The sequence below is a fragment of the Theropithecus gelada genome, chromosome 10, assembly GCF_003255815.1.
Source record: "Theropithecus gelada isolate Dixy chromosome 10, Tgel_1.0, whole genome shotgun sequence".
Taxonomy (NCBI): domain Eukaryota; kingdom Metazoa; phylum Chordata; class Mammalia; order Primates; family Cercopithecidae; genus Theropithecus; species Theropithecus gelada.
In genome coordinates this window covers 18,543,335-18,551,583 of record NC_037678.1, presented here as the reverse complement: position 1 = coordinate 18,551,583, position 8,249 = coordinate 18,543,335, and positions in this window count along the sequence as shown.

The window sequence follows — 8,249 nt, the reverse complement described above, 5'->3', positions numbered from 1 at the left end:
GGCCAAGCTCCCTGCACAGCCATGAGAGCCATGTCCCTGGTCCCGACTCCCCAGGGTCTCCTACTCCTGGTCACTGCACTGTTGGTGGTTAGCCCTGGGAGAACAGGAGCACTCCCTGGGTAGTCTGACACACAGGATGTGTCTCGCCTCAAAGCAGAAGTGAAACCGGCACAGTTCTCCTTGTGAGACACCCCCTCACCACCTTCGTGTCTCTTCTGCAGGAACCAGGAGAGTGGCTGCCACCACTTGAAGCCAGATTGGAGGACAACAGAGAAACTGGCCAGCTCTGGAGTCTGACCTATGCAGGGAGCTGGGTGTCCACCCCCCACTGCACACATCTTGGGATTGCTTTGTGCATGCCCCCTTGGGCTGCCTGTCACAGTGATGGCAAGATACTATTCCTATCAGGTTTTATGATGTAGACTCTAAGGGAGCTGCCCCTTTATACAAGTCCCTGTGTCCCAGTGGAATTGCAGCCAGCCCATCGCCACGGGAGGGAGATTTGTTTGTGGTTTACTCACTCGTTTGTTGTTCACAGGTTCAGTCACCATGCTGCCCACACATATGTATTAACAGTCTCCCACGTGCCAGGCATCGTGTAGATGCAGGAGGAAGGATATTAAACAAAAAATTACACAAATAACGATTTTTAGGGTTGTGAAGTAATAAGTATAGTTGTGAAAAGTGCTCAAAAGACAAAGGAGAGGCCACTGTGAAAGGTGTAAGGGGGGCCAGGCGCAGTGCCTCACGCCTGTAATCTCAGCACTTTAGGAGGCCGAGGAGGGCGGATCACGAAGTGAAGATATCAAGACCATCCTGGCCAACATGGTGAAACCCCGTCTCTACTAAAAATAGAAAAATTAACTGGGTGTGGTGGCGTGTGCCTGTAATCCCAGCTACTCGGGACGCTGAGGCTGGAGAATCGCTTGAACTAAGGAGGTAGAGGTTGCAGTGAGCCGAGATTGCACCACCACACTCCAACCTGGTGAGACAGAGCAAGACTCCATGTCAAAAAAAAAAAAAAAAAGGGCCGGGCGCGGTGGCTCAAGCCTGTAATCCCAGCACTTTGGGAGGCCGAGACGGGCGGATCACGAGTTCAGGAGATCGAGACCATCCTGGCTAACACGGTGAAACCCCGTCTCTACTAAAATACAAAAAAAATTAGCTGGGCGAGGTGGCGGGCGCCTGTAGTCCCAGCTACTCGGGAGGCTGAGGCAGGAGAATGGCGTGAACCCGGGAGGCGGGGCTTGCAGTGAGCTGAGATCCGGCCACTGCACTCCAGCCTGGGCAACAGAGCCAGACTCCATCTCAAAAAAAAAAAAAAAAAAAAGCCAGCGTGGTGGTGGGTGCCTATACTATAATCCCAGCTACTGGAGAGGCTGAGGCAGAGAATTGCTTGATCCCGGGAGGCGGAGGCTGCAGTGAGCTGAGATCACACCACTGCACTCCAGCCTGGGCGACAGAGCAAGACTGTCTAAAAAAAAGAAAAAGAAAGGTGTGAGGGGGAGCCTGACCTATTCTGGGGCCCAGGGAAAGCTTCTGAATGTTTCCATGGAGACCTGATGGATGACCAAGAGAGAGGAAGGGGCAGGTGCAGCAGGAGAAGGAAGCAGAAGCAATTGCGCAGGACCATGTGTGCTGCGGAAGGGTGTCCTCTCTTTGTCTTGAAAAGAAGGAATGTCTGGAAGGCTGGGTGACCTTAGGCAAGCCTTCCTCTTCTGTTGGCCTCAGTTTCCTCATCTTTTCAGTAGGGACATGTTTGCCCTCCTTGCAGGGTTGTTGAAGAGCCCTTCAGTTAAGCACCTAGCACAGCACCTGCCACCTTGGAGGTGCCCAATAAATGGAGCCATTAGCCTAATGGTTGTGACAGAGGCGGGACAGGAATCCAGGCTGCCTGCCCAGCTCGCCTTCCAGCAGCTGCCCGTGCAGTCCCTGCCTTCTTCCAGGGCTGCTTCTAGGAGACACTGAGCCAGCAGCTGTCACTGGGGCTGAACACATTGGCCCGAGTTCCAGCTCACTCTCTGTATAGTGTTCCCCTGCTGTCATATCACTGCCCTTTGCCAGCCAGGTTAACGCAACTTGGGAAAAGGCTGGGGTGAGTCTACAGCTACGGTCAGCCTTAGAAGCTATTGTTCTCCCTCCCTCCTCCCACCTTCCACAGTGCCCCAGGTTCCAGCTAGATGACCTAGTCAGTCTTTGCAGATCCCTAATTCCTGTGGTTAGCTGGGTAGCTATGTGTCCTGCAAGTGAGACGCAGGGTAGCACATAGCTGGCAGCCCCAGGCTTGACCAGCAGCAGGACTACATTATTCTGAGAGTGAAGTCAGTTTGGACTCCCTCTCTCCTGATTCAGGAAAGGAGTCTTCCTAAAGCAGGAAGGAGCTGATCATTGATTGCATGCATGCCTGGAGCCATGCAGGATGCTTTGCTTGCTACCTGGCTTAGTTCTTTTTTTTTTTTTTTTTTAAATGAGACAAGAGTCTCACTGTGTTTCCCAGGCTGGAGTGCAGTGGTGTTATCTCGGTTCACTGCAACATCCACCTGCCAGGTTCAAGTGATCCTCCCGCCTCATTCTCCCAAGTAGCTGGGACTACAGGCACATGCCACCATGTCCAGCTAATTTTTGTATTATTAGTAGAGATGGAGTTTCACCATGTTGGCCAGGCTGGTCTTGAGTTCCTGACCTCAGGTGATCTGCCTGCCTTGACCTCCCAAAGTGCTGGGATTACAGGTGTGAGCTACCGTGTCCAGCCATACCTGGCTTAGTTCTAACAACAGACCATCGCTGTAGGTCTTATTTGCATTTTACAGATAAGTACCTGAGGCTTGGGGGTCACCAAGCTGGCAAGTGACAAAAAGGCTGGATTCTATTCCAGGTCACTATGACCTTACCCAACCCCAACTCTGAGTGGCGGACCTTTGGGCTATGTTTTGTTGTATTTGGGATTTCATTCAGTCTCGTTGTACGAGTCCTGGAAACAAGATGGGGGAGCCTGAGCTTTGATCTCTTCCTGTGGCAGGTGGCTTCAGGAACTGCTGCTGCTGTTTCTCAGGAGTGTCCCAGAATGATCAAGCTGGAGCTACCTCAGTGATGAATATGGCCATCCCCTTGTCCACATAGGGGAAACTGAGGCCCAGAGAAGGGAAGCAACTTGCCTGAGGTTACAAGGTTGGTCAGGGGAGCTGGGGCTCTCCCGGGGCCCTCCTCCTCTGGCTTTCTGTCTCACCCTCCATTGCTGGCCTCTGTGCAGCCTCCACACATTGGAAGATCCCAGTCCGTGGCTCTTGGACCTCTTTTCTTCATTGCATTTCCCCAGTGACCCAATCCTGAGATCCTAATTACCATCCACATGCCCACAAGTCTGAAGATCTCTAGCCCACCCCACCTCTGAATTCCAACCTATCAGTCCAGTTGCCTTCTTGGCCTCTCATTAGAGATCTAAGAGGAACAGTGAACTTGATGTGTCTAAAACACAACTCTTGATTTAGCTCTGCACCCAACCCCCAGCTCCCACCCAAACCTGTTCCACCCACAGTCTTCCCGGATTTAGTAACTGTACCATCATCTACCCAGTTATTCAGGCAGAAAGGCTTGGAATTATCCTATATTTCCCCTTCCCTCATCCCCCACATCTAACCCATTAGCAAAAATATATTGTAATCTGACCCCTCTCCCCATCTCCACTTACGTCTGATGCGACACAACGTTAACTGTCCTCTTGCACCCTCCTTTGACTTCAGGAATGTATTCTTTTTTTCTTTTTTTCTTTTTTTTTTTTGAGACGGAGTCTCACTCTGTCACCCAGGCTGGAGTGCAGTGGTGCTATCTCGGCTCACTGCAAGCTCCGCCTCCTGGGTTCATGCCATTCTCCTGCCTCAGCCTCCCGAGTAGCTGGGACTACAGGCGCTCGCCACCACGCCCGGCTAATTGTGGTTTTTTTTCAGTAGAAACGGGGTTTCACCGTGTTAGCTAGGATGGTCTCGATCTCCTGACCTCGTGATCTGCCCGCCTCGGCCTCCCAAAGTGCTGGGATTACAGGCGTGAGTCACCGCTCCCTGCCCAGGAATGTATTCTCACAGCAACCAGCATGCCCTCTTTAAAATACAGAACAGGCCGGGTGTGGTGGCTCACGCCTGTAATCCCAACACTTTGGGAGGCTAAGGCAGGCAGATCACCTGAGGTCAGGAGTTCAAGACCAGCCTGGCCAACATGGCGAAACCCCCATCTTTTTTTTTTTTTGAGATGGAGTCTTGCTCTATCGCCCAGGCTGGAGTGCAGTGGCGTGATCTTGGCTCACTGCATGCTCTGCCTCCTGGGTTTACACCATTCTCCTGCCTCAGCCTCCGGAGTAGCTGGGACCACAGGCGCCCGCCACCACACCCAGCTAATTTTTTGTATTTTTAGTAGAGACGGGGTTTCACCGTGTTAACCAGGATGGTCTCGATCTCCTGACCTCGTGTTGTGATCCACCTGCCTCGGCCTCCCAAAGTGCTGGGATAACAGGCGTGAGCCACCACGCCCGACCAACGAAACCCCATCTTTACCTAAAATACAAAAATTAGCCAGGCATGGTGTCACGTGCCTGTAGTCCCAGCTACTCAGGAAGCTGAAGCAGGAGAATCACTGGAACCCAGGAAGTGGAGGTTGCATTGAGCCGAGATCACACCACTGTACTCCAGCCTGAGGGACAGAGTGAGACTGTCTCAAACAAACAGACAAGCATAGAACAGGTTGTATCATTCCCCTGCTTGAAGATCCTTCAGCGACTTCCCATCAATTCAGGATGAAACCTCAACTCCTTGCCAGGGCCCATAAGGCCCTGTGAGGCCTGCCTGAGCTTCTGGAAGTTTCCATTCTCCAATCTCATCTCCTCCTACTCACTCAGAATGATGCAGCTTTTCCTGTTTTTTGTTCCGTGAACACCCCAAGGTTGCTCCTGCTTCAGGGCCTTTGCACGTCTCTTCCCTCTTCTTGAAACCCTCTTCCCAAGATTGTGACTTGGTTGGTTCCTCATTGTGGGTGTCACTCGTTGCCTTCTCAGAAAGGCCTTCCCTGACCACCCTGTCTAGAAAGCACCACCTCTGTGTCCTCTTGTCTCTTCCCCGTAGCCCTTAACATCATCTAAAATTTTCTGCATTATCTGCCTGCTTCTGCATTGTCTTTTCTGCTCACTGGAATGTAAGCGCTGGGATTGGTTTTGGTCCCTGCTATAGCCTCAGTGTGCCTCGCATGTAGCAGGCACTCCATGCATGCATGCTTATTGACAGAACAAACCACATGGATTAAGGGCCTAAGTTACAAACCAAGTTTCTTTCAAGTTGTTGTCCCTCAAACTCTTTCTTTTTTTTTAGACAGAGTCTTGCTCTGTTGCCCAGTCTGCAGTGCAGTGGTATGATCTCTGCTCACTGCTATCTCTGTCTCCCCAGCTCAAGCATTTCTCCTGCCTCAGCCTCCTGAGTAGCTATGATTATAGGCGCCTGCCACCACGCCCAGCTAATTTTTTTTTTTTTTTTTTTTTAGACAGAGTCTTTCCTGTCGCCCAGGCTGGAGAGCAGTGGTGCAATCTCAGCTCACTGCAACCGCCACCTCCCGGGTTCAAGCAATTCTCCTGCCTCAGCCTCCCTAGTAGCTGGGATTACAGGTGCGCACCACCACGCCTGGATAATTTTTTGTATCTTTAGTAGAGACAGGGTTTCTCCATGTTGGCCAGGCTGGTTTCAAACTCCTGACCTCGTGATCTGCCCACCTTGGTCTCCCACAGTGCTGGGAGTACAGGCCTGAGCCACCATGCCTGGCCTAATTTTTGTATTTTTAGTAGAGATGGGGTTTCGCCATGTTGGCCAGGCTGGTGTCAAACTCCTGACCTCAAATGATCCACCTGCCTCAGCCTCCCAAAGTGCTGGGATTACAGGAGTGAGCCACCACACCCGACCCCAAACCCTCTTTCATAGCACTTCCCTGTCCTGTGACTTATTTAAGAGAGTAATTTTTTAGGTGCCCAGAGGTCACTCACTTATCTGCCAGCTCTACCATCTACTGTGTGACCTTGGGTGAGTTTGTCTGTCTGTGCCTCAGTTCTGTCAGCTGTAAAATGGGAATAACAATGTCCACTTCATCGTATATAGCGTTTAGTAACATGACCTCTCTCTTATTTTGGAGACAGTCTCGCTCTGTCGCCCAGGCTGGAGTGCAATGGCGCGATCTCAGCTCACTGCAACCTCCACCTCCGGGGTTCAAGCATTTCTCGTGCCTCAGCCTCCCAAGTAGCTGGGACCACAGGCGCCTGCCACCACGCCCAGCTATTTTTTTGTATTTTTAGTAGAGACTGGGTTTCACTGTGTTAACCAGGATGATCTGGATCTCCTGACCTCGTGATCCGCCCGCCTCAACCTCCGAAAGTGCTGGGATTACAGGCGCCCAGTCTAGTAACATGAGTTCTCTTACTATTATTACTACTATAATTAATTTTAGAAGGTCTCCCTCTGTCACCAAGGCTGAAGAGCAGTGGCATGATCGTAGCTCACTGCAGCCTGAAACTCCTGAGCTCAAGCAGTGCTCCTGCCTCGGCCTCCCAAAGTGCAGTGATTATAGGTGTGAGCCACCTGTGCCCAGCCACTTATTATTTTTTAATCATTATAGTTTTGTTCTGTTTTTGAGACGGAGTCTCGCTCTGTCACCCAGGCTGGAGTGCAGTGGTACGATCTTGGCTCACTGCTAGCTCTGTCTCCTGGGCTCAAGCAATTCTCCTGCCTCAGCCTCATGAGTAGCTGGGATTACAGGTATGCACCATCATGCCTGGATAATTTTTTTATTTTAGTAGAGACAGGGTTTTGCCATATTGCCCAGGCTGGTCTCAAACTCCTGACCTTAAGTGATCCGCCTAACTCAGCCTCCCAAAGTGCTGGGATCACAGGCGTGAGCCACCACGCCCAGCCAGTCATTCTTTTTATTACCACCACTATCATGATCAGTTTGACTTCTGGAAGAGGCAGCTGTTGTTTCCTCTCTGCCTTCAAGTAATAATACTTATGCCACTTTTCACATTCAGTGCCCTTCAGTGGCTTCCTGTTTCACTCAAGAAAAGGAGAAAACCCCACCTACCTATCCAGCAACATGTGAGCCTCCACCTACCTCTCCAGCCTCATCTTGCATGCTCTTTCCTATTGCTCACTGCCCTGCAGTCATACCAGCCTCACTGCAGTTCTTCATGTGATTTATGTTCATTCCACACCAAGCACTCTGCCTGGAATCTGCTTCCCCTCCTTCTTCACCTGGTGAATGCATACTCTTCCTTCTTTCAATCCCAGCTTGGCCATTACTATGTCAGCCTTCCATGACCACCGACTAGGGGAACCCTCCTTATATCACACTCTCAGAGTAACATGTGCCTCTTCTGTAGCCTTCATCACAGCCATCAGTTTACACTTATTCCTTCAACTTGAATTAATGTCAGCCTTTTCTAATCAATGCTAAGCTCCATGGGAACAAAGACCAAATCATTCTTTGCTTGCCTTGGTACTCCTAACATTAGAACAGTACCTTGCACATAGAAGATATTCAGTAAATATTAAATAAATGAAAGAACGAGTAATGAGAAAGCCTTTGGGTTAGAGGGTCATCCTTCAGACCAAGCCCAAAACTTCCCCAAGAGAAAATCTGCTGCCTTTGAATAAAACCAGCTTTTCTCACTGGCCTCCTGCCATGGGACATAAACAGCCTTCTTGACTTCCAGTGAGTTCTGCTGGCTAGAGACATGACCTTGGGTGGTCACAGGGTACCCGTGGAGTAGGAAAAACCTTTGCCCCTCTAAGCTGAGATAGAAACTGGATATGAAACCACAATGCAATGGAGAAGTCTGTCTCACTTCCTGAGCTCAGCCATTTCTCAGTGCCAGGCACTTTCAGCTCTTCCTTCCCTCTTCAAACAGGGTCACTTACTGTGTTCTGATGGTAGAATCCTCTACTTTGAGTTTTCTGGCCAGCAGTGTTTTCTTTAATGGGTTGGAGCAAAGGTTCTCAAAGGCCTACAGACCTGGGCTAGTCCCCCACAGAGTCAGCACCAGGAGATGGTGAAATGAGAGGAACAGGGACAAAGTCAGGAATTTTCATAAAGATAAATTAATTCTGAAATTGTCTGCCCTACTTTTTTCTGTGTCAGGATGCCCTTTCTTTTATGAAACAAGGGTGCTAGGAGTTGGCCATTTTTTTCAATGTCCTTATTTGTCAAAATCACCTATTTAATTTTCTTTT